Source organism: Rhyacophila brunnea, unplaced genomic scaffold, assembly GCF_057557595.1.
Source record: "Rhyacophila brunnea isolate RB1 unplaced genomic scaffold, BYU_Rbru_1.0 scaffold_41, whole genome shotgun sequence".
In the NCBI taxonomy this organism is placed as follows: Eukaryota; Metazoa; Arthropoda; class Insecta; order Trichoptera; family Rhyacophilidae; genus Rhyacophila; species Rhyacophila brunnea.
In genome coordinates this window covers 2152471-2161043 of record NW_028233078.1, presented here as the reverse complement: position 1 = coordinate 2161043, position 8573 = coordinate 2152471, and positions in this window count along the sequence as shown.

Sequence of the window (8573 nt, the reverse complement as noted above, 5' to 3'; positions counted from 1 at the left end):
GCTTTTTATGCATCGAAATATAGATAGGGGCTTTTTATTTTGCTGATTTGACGCGCCTTATTGTTCCTATTGATTTTCTGAAATTAATTCTCTTGTCTTCATCATATTTATAATGATCTTTGCAGCCGATATTGTCGTGTACTTAAGTAAAATTAGAAACAAACGTGATTGGTCTGAATTCATTTACGATTTTGAGATCTATTTTTAGTATAAGCTATGTCGTACTAGAGTAAAACCATTCTTACTGATTTTTATTTTTTAAACATTCATAAGAAATAATTTGCTGAATAAATTTATGAAGACTCGTCATCTTTTTAATGAAGAAATTTAAGTTTCCATCTGTTTTGGCAGCTTTCCAGTTCGGCTGTGATTTTATTATCTTATCAAATTCAACCTCTGTTATAAAGCTTGCTTTTTTCCTGTTTTTGTATCGGTTAGAATGGGAATAAGTAAAAGTTATAATTATTTTTGTCGTGTTTTTTCGTACCTTTTCCCCACATTTTCATCCAAATACAATTGATTTGTTCATTTGAAGCTTCAGTTGTATAGTTTTTGTTTTTAGTCAACCCTCTGTAGAAAGGTCTCCTATTAAGCTCGAAGTAGTTATTTTTTCAGGTAAATTCACATCGTTTTTTATACTGATAAATCTTTTTCTTTAATATTCTGAATTTCTCTTTATCCTCATTTAACATTGTTTTTGGATGATCATTTATGTCTAGGATCATGTTTCTTGATCGCGTTATTTTTCTTAATTTTTTGACTTCCTCTTTCTCAAATTCACTGCGTTAATTTTTATATAATTCTAGTATATCTCTTATTCTTTCTAAAAGCTCTATTTTTTCCGATATATATTCGTCTTTTTTGTGGTTTTGTTGTGAGCTTTTGAGGTCTGCTGTGCGGTTTGTAGCAAGAGTGTTAAATAAATAAAATAAATTACCTCAACAAAAACATTAGCTATGAAGCAATGTATATATTTGAAAGAAATAAATGAAAATTCAGAGAGATGTGAATTATAATAAATATTTTTATGAATTATATAGTATCGAGTATATTAAAGTTATTTCATATATATAATTAGTAGGCTTGTTAATTCGAATTATTTTAAAAATTCAATGACCAAGTCAATATATTATATTATATAATAATCTAAGCATTTCTAAACATAATAATCGGTAATAAAACGTTCGACACGTGGTAATAGCAGAGTGTCAATCGAAAGGCTGTGACACTTAAGGCTAAAGATATATTGAGCTAAATAAGTAAAAAAAATTAAAATGAATATACAAATAGATAAAAATAATAAACCAGTAAATTCTATTGTCTAATTGATATGGATGGATACAAAGGTTTGTATTTTATCGGTGAATCGGGTAATTGCTTCTTGGAAACATCACCATCAAACCAATAATGGATTTAATTACTTTAAATTGTGTTTGGAAATCCGCACAAGAAGTTATAGTGTCATAATATAATGTATGTTTCAAGCTGAAAGCTTCTTCTATAGTTGGTGTGTTATTAGTGTTCATTGTATTTCTTCCAGCTAGGCGGCATTAATTGCTTGTTTGGTAATTTAACAGCTTATTGCATTGTAAGGATTTGAACCTTTAGTGATTTAAATTGAAATCTTGGTCGAATATTTGCATTATTTAACAATAGCCAAAACCCGCAATGCCATAAAATTTGATCAAGAATGTTAATTTTTTTTATTGTATCCGATAAACCGTAAGTCCGATTTATATTATAAATTTCTCATATATAATTGTATAATTCTAATATATATTTCTTTATTCCTAATTGGAATATTTGGAACAATATATAGGCGAGAAAACATTAATATTGAATAATAATACACGAAGTACACGATTTCCGAATATAAGAGTGATTAGAATCATAATTTATAAGTTCTGTGATAGTTTGGTTCTGAAATTGGGGAACTCAAAGAAATTAAGTTCAAAAAATTTCATTAAATACTTGTCGATTAAATATAGATATTAGGCCAAGGGTCTTTTATAAAAAAAAAGCTTCTATTCATAGTGTAAAATTCAAAATAGAGAATAAATCTAAAGATTTTAAGTTGAGATAGTGTGTTGCAATCTTACAAGAAGAAATATCATATAATGTATAAAAATATTAGATAAGATAAGATTTAGTATCAGAAAGTTTATTAAGAGTAATAGAATGAAAGTATCGCTTTTTAATTATGATGTCTATATTAATTAATTTAGAGATGAAGGATAAAACAGGATTAATTTCTGGTTTCAAAAAAATATATCAATAAAAATATTCTTCAGAGAGTATGCTATCACAAAATTTAAAATTTGAAAGAAAATTACCAAGTATTATAGACTAAAACCCAAAAAAAAAGGTTATGAAAATTTGATTCACTTATCTTAAAAGTTAGAAAGAAGCTTTTTTTGACTGAGAAACCTCTGTAATTTAACCCTTTTCATATAAATAAAAAAAATAAAATATCTCAAGCCTATAAAAAAATATGAAATGTAAATATTAGGTGCAAAACGGAAGCAAGAGTTCTAGATAAAATATATCCCCAGGGGAGAATAAAATTGTAGCTTAATAAATTCATAGTAATAGATGTTTTCCAGGGAAAAAGATATAATTTCTACATTAAATTTAAACTAGGAGACATGAAAAATCACAGATATTAAATAACATGCCTGCAAAATAATTCAAAATCACTAGTATAGAAACGTGTTTAAATAACCGAATTGATATAGGGAAATGCTGGAATGTAATTATTAAACGCTGTTTTAGATAGAATTAACCGAGATGGAAAAATAAAAGGTAAAATATAATTGAATTAGAAGAATGTGTTTCGATAAAATCACAGTAGGGCGTAGTAAATATATATAACTAATACCAAAAGCTGATTAATCATATTTAATTTATAAATAAATAGCAAATACAGCTTTAAACCATATAAAAGATGGTAGGAAAGTATTATAATTGAATAAAATAATATTAGAAGACGACTGAGTTTTTTTTGAAGGAGGTCTGTATATATAGAAAGATTGTAATTAAATAAATTACGAATTTAAAGATATTAAATAGTAGATAGGTAAAAGAAGTTTTAAGGGGATGGTTATGACCAGTATATATAGGCAATTATAAAATATTTAGCACTATATATATATATTAAAAACAATGTGGATCTATTTATTACTTATAAATATGAAAAAACGTACTTTTAGACTTTTTATTTTTATCGGATTATATCACGAAAAATGATAGACTTTATTTCAATATAACCAGCATAAAAAATTACGGAAATATTTAGATTTAACATATATTTATTGTTTGATTTTTAAAATAACAACAATATTGATATTATATATTATTGCTTATAAAGATCATTTTAAAACGACCTTATGTAATGTAGAAGTTGCATAGTATTAAAAAACGAAAAAAAGGATTTAAATTTTTAAATCGCAGATCCATAGCTTCATGCAAAAAAAAATTAAGATATCCCGACAATAATTCATGTTTTATAGTTTTATTCCAATACTTATTTCCTCGAAAAATGTTCTATAATAAATCTTAAATTTTTTTAAGGATGATATATTTAAATTCCTTCATTAATAAACTTTTTTGTATTTTTAATCTTCTATAGGATATATAACCAAAATTGGTATTTTATGTACTTTCTGGAATTTTCAATCGATTTTTGCAATTTTTGTGTCGTCTTCGAAAAAAAATTTCATGAAGATCCATATATCTCTGTTTCTGATCGAAAACGAGACAGTTGTGATATATATATATAAGAATTTGATAATATATTCTACGGAAATATATATTTAATAGCTTTTTTCGTTAAAAGTTTAAATTCTTTCTGATAATTCCAAGAACATAGATGTTAAAAAAATGAAAATACTATAACAAGGAATTTCTAGCAATGAAACAAAAATTAAAATTTCAATTTTAGTATAGTATACAAGTTTTAACTGCCTATTAAGTATACAAATTTATATTTTTAATAATTTATCTATAATTAATACTCGTTGATAATTGTAATTTATCGACACAAGAACATTTTTGAGTATCTTTATTGGCCAAAAATATTTTTATAACACACATATTTATGTTAAAACGTCTACGATCTTCAAAAAATACCGCATAGCAGATATATATTCAACTCTGTACTTTAAAAAATATATTGTTAATTTTTTTTAAAGTATTTTATATGATAAAACTCCTATATTTTGCTTGCTTAGATTAAATTTAAGCTGTCATTATGCTCGTAAATTGGTAATAAGTAAATTTATACTTTAGAATATTATAAAGACAAAAAAATCTGACATAATTTATCGTTATTCATGCCGATTTTAATGCATATAATTAATTAAAGTCAATACCTCTGCTGAGACACGAAATACTGCAAAGTTTGATTTAATTTATTATTATAGGTGAATTTAAGATTTGAATGATATATTTTTGAGATTTTTTTAATTTGACGCCTATTTTTAAGTGTATATTAATATATATGGTCTAAACACATGGGTCTTCATATAAATTAATTTATAATAATAATACTAAAAAATTAGTTTAACAATTTTTGACAAAATTCACAAAATATCGCAATTACCAAGGGTGGTATGGTTGAGTGGTTTACAAGTCGGACCCCAGTGTGAGGAGTCGCGGGTTCGACTTCCACCCACAACACTAATTTCCGAAACGAATTTACTCGAACGAAAAATACCCAAGGGGGCGGCCAGTGAACATTATAAAGATAAACCATAAGGCACTGACAAGCCATGAGAAATAGGAGGTTGCTGTGTAAGCCGTTGAACTGTGCCTCCAAAATGAAAAAGATCCCACACCGTTCAGCAAGGATATAGGTAAGTGTAGAGTGTGGTTGTAGCTTGCAACTCTTAGCGATTAACAGTAGACATAATGACTGCCGCCTATGACAAAGGGCCCAATCCACGGTGATTATGGGTGACAAGAAGTCCTGGGGGAGTCCCACAGAGAGACGGGGCAGTTAAGCAATAGTTCCTATCAATATAAAGCGAACTTCCTAAAAAGTAATAGAAGTAAAACATAAATAAATAAAGTAAATTCGATTATAATTTTATCGCAATTCCCAATATTAAAAATACTTATTATAAGTTGCATAAATAAAATGTATACTGTATTAAAAAAAATTATTTCAACATTTATCGTCGACATTATTCTCTCGATTATATCTCGAAAACAAAAAAAACAGTCATTCCTCAAGCCACTTTTTGATGTTCTTTAGAAGAATATGTGATATAATTTAAAAAGGTTTCTTTTAGTGTATTTTATATGAGCACCGGAGTTATTTATGTTAAAAGTGTATGAAAATGAATAGATCAGTCATAATCTATAGTGATAAAATAAGAATTTGGTTCTGTTATTATAGAAAAAGATCGATAAACTAATATTTACCGTTTAACACTTTAAAAATTATACTTGTAGAAGTATTTTTATTTTCTATCTTTAGTAATTGTTAAATCAAACTCAAAATGTGAAAATACATGCTATGTAAAATAACATAACTTTTACTCGCATTCTGCTTCTCAAAATTTATTTATAAATAATATTTTAACAAGTGGGATAGTTTGTGAATTCATTTTTGATCACAAGTGCATATATTTTATGAATTTGATTTTTTTTAAATAAGATAATTGTGTTTCCGACTTATTCTTACCTACTTGACAAAAAATACGATGATAATGGAAATAATCTATCAAGGTTTACGAAAAAAGCTTTCAAAAAAATATAATTTATCATTTCTTTCTTTTTTTAAAAACATAATATAATTTTATATTTAAGTCTAGAGATACGGAAAGCGATATTTTTTATTATTGGGTTAAGTTTCTTTTTATCAATTTTATCTATTTAGAGGTGGTCAGCTCATATGGAATTTTGCACAACTCATTGATGCATCTTTTGACACCTTCCCCTGATCTATATTCATCAACTGCTCTTCTTCTCTCAAGTGAGATGAGTCTAGGTGTCTTGCGAAGTGTTAGAGTTGCATGTATACTTTTACTTTGCCCGGAATAACATTAAAGCGGTTAAAATATATTACATATAATTTATATACTTTAACGAGTTTGCGGTAATATTCATGTAGTATGCATAAAATTTTAACGGTGTATACACATACAACTTTAAAGATCTTTCCAATAAAAAATTATCTTTAAAAACAATTTATGCATCCATTTAAAATAACTGTAAAAGCAAGAGGCTGGACAAGATTGTGAAAAATCGTATGTAATCCAATAAATCATAAAATATCCAATAATCTTCCAAACTTCTTTTGAAAAAGACAGCATAAATAAACAAAGTATTCTAGATGAGTTTATACATGTTTGATCCACCATTAAAAAAATCATATCTTGATCCCACACCTTACATCACCGTTTGTTATAATTTTATTTCAAAATCTTGGGTGGTGTTAGAGTTGAGGCCACACAAGAAGCGTACACAAATTTCTTTGATATATCAAAATATAATAACGAAAAAATGCAATAGAGATATCAACAGTGAAAAGAGGTCGTTTCAATTTATGACAGAAAGAAACTTTTGCGGTTATTTTTATTATAGTATAAGAAATCATGTATTATTTTTTTGATCTTGTTTATGTTAAAGGTAAATTTTTGTGTAAATTAGAAATCATTTTGATTCGAATTTCGAGCTTTTTTAGCTGATAATTGCCTATCTATCTATTTTAAAAAATAAGATCTAAAGAATAGAAAGTATTTAAAATCGAGCTAGGTACACTGTGTCAATTTTGAAAAACAAAATTCAATTATATGAAAGTCTCATGAATTAATCTACGTATCTGAAAGTTATGTATTTGATGCAGATATTTTGTATGTAAGTTTTTTTACTATTGTAACTTAATAGATTAAAAGGATCGTTAATTAATATTTATTGCATATATTTTATTTAGGTTCTCTTTTAACCGATTTTATAATTTTCTAGTATTATGTATACATATATATCGATAATTACTGTTCAATATTTTTATTCTTATTTTTAACAAACGGATGAGTTTATCCACCCACGATTTTTATTTTCTTAAGTATTCAAAAACCGTATACCCTTCTCTAATATAGCTAATATATAAAGTTGCCTGAATTTTCGTGATAATAATTTATTATCATTCGAAAAGTATAAAATATGAGTGAGCTAAAATAAGTGAAAAAAAAATTAAATAAAATAAATCCAAAAAATTAACAAAATTAAAAATTTTTGGATAATCAGATAATTTTTTGGTGCTTAAGATTTTATTTCTCATCTTAATAGCAAAATTTATAACTTTTATGATTGAAAAATACTTTAAATAAATTCTATTGAGCAGATAGAATATAATACAACCTTTTAACCCTATATTGAACAGAAAAATGTATTTTTCTAGCATATTTTTGATGAAAGAACAGATGTTACAAACTCGAGATTATATTATTATGTGTCAATATTCTAAAGACATAAATTAGGTTTATGATTAGGGTGTATGGTTTGAATAATGAGATTTACTTTTATATAATTAGTTTGAATCAAACCCTTCTTATATCCTTAGAATCTCAAAAATTCAAATTATGAGGATTAATAGGCTTTTATTTTTTTATAATATTTTAAATTGGGGTTTTTATGCAAAATTTCTGTGTATTAATTTGTAATTATATTTATGTTGCGCTTTAGTCAAAAATAATCTACTAAAGATCGAATTCTATACATTTGAAGCCAAAACGGTCGTTTTTATACATTAAATGATAAAAAATACAGCTTTAAACATGTTTTCGCTGCATAAAAGGCACATGGTCTATATCGATATAAGGATGATTATGCTTAGATCTTGAACACTAAATCAAAGCTTGATTTTATAACTATTACTTATTGTAAAATTCTTTGAAATATATTTTCAATCTAGACACTAAATCTTATATTATAAAAAAAATTGTGTCATATTTAATGGACTTGACATGGGAAGGTTACAAATGCCACAAAAAAATGTGTTGTAGTGCTGAAATACAACGGTAAAGTATAAGTGCTTGTGAGCTCACAAACACCGCATGGAACTTGAACTCATATCGTTCAAGAGATGAGTAGCCGTTGCTGTGAAATAATCAGGGTAATCTGTCAAAAGATCATTGAGTTTTTGCAATATTTCCAATATTCTAACTACGTAAAAGTAAATGAAACTGATAAAAAAAGAAAATTAAGCCATAAAAGTATTCAATCATCGAATTTCAAAAATATTATATAAATGAATTCAATAGGAGGTTGGATTTTAATATTATGAGGGCATTTCTTGGTGTAAATTATTTTGTGCCAGCTGAGAATTATTCAAGGATTGAATATGAACAAAGATATAATATAATTTATGTTTGGTGAAAGATATTTAATGTTTTTTTTAGGTACTAAGCACTAAGAAAATAATAATCATTACGAAAGTCAACTTTAAAAATTAAATATGTAGTTTCTGATGTAAAGTATTTTTTTTAAATGCTACTCAAACTGCATGGCCTTTCAAACAGTGAGCTTGAGCTTATAATTTTTTCTGCATCCTATAAAAATTTTTTGCT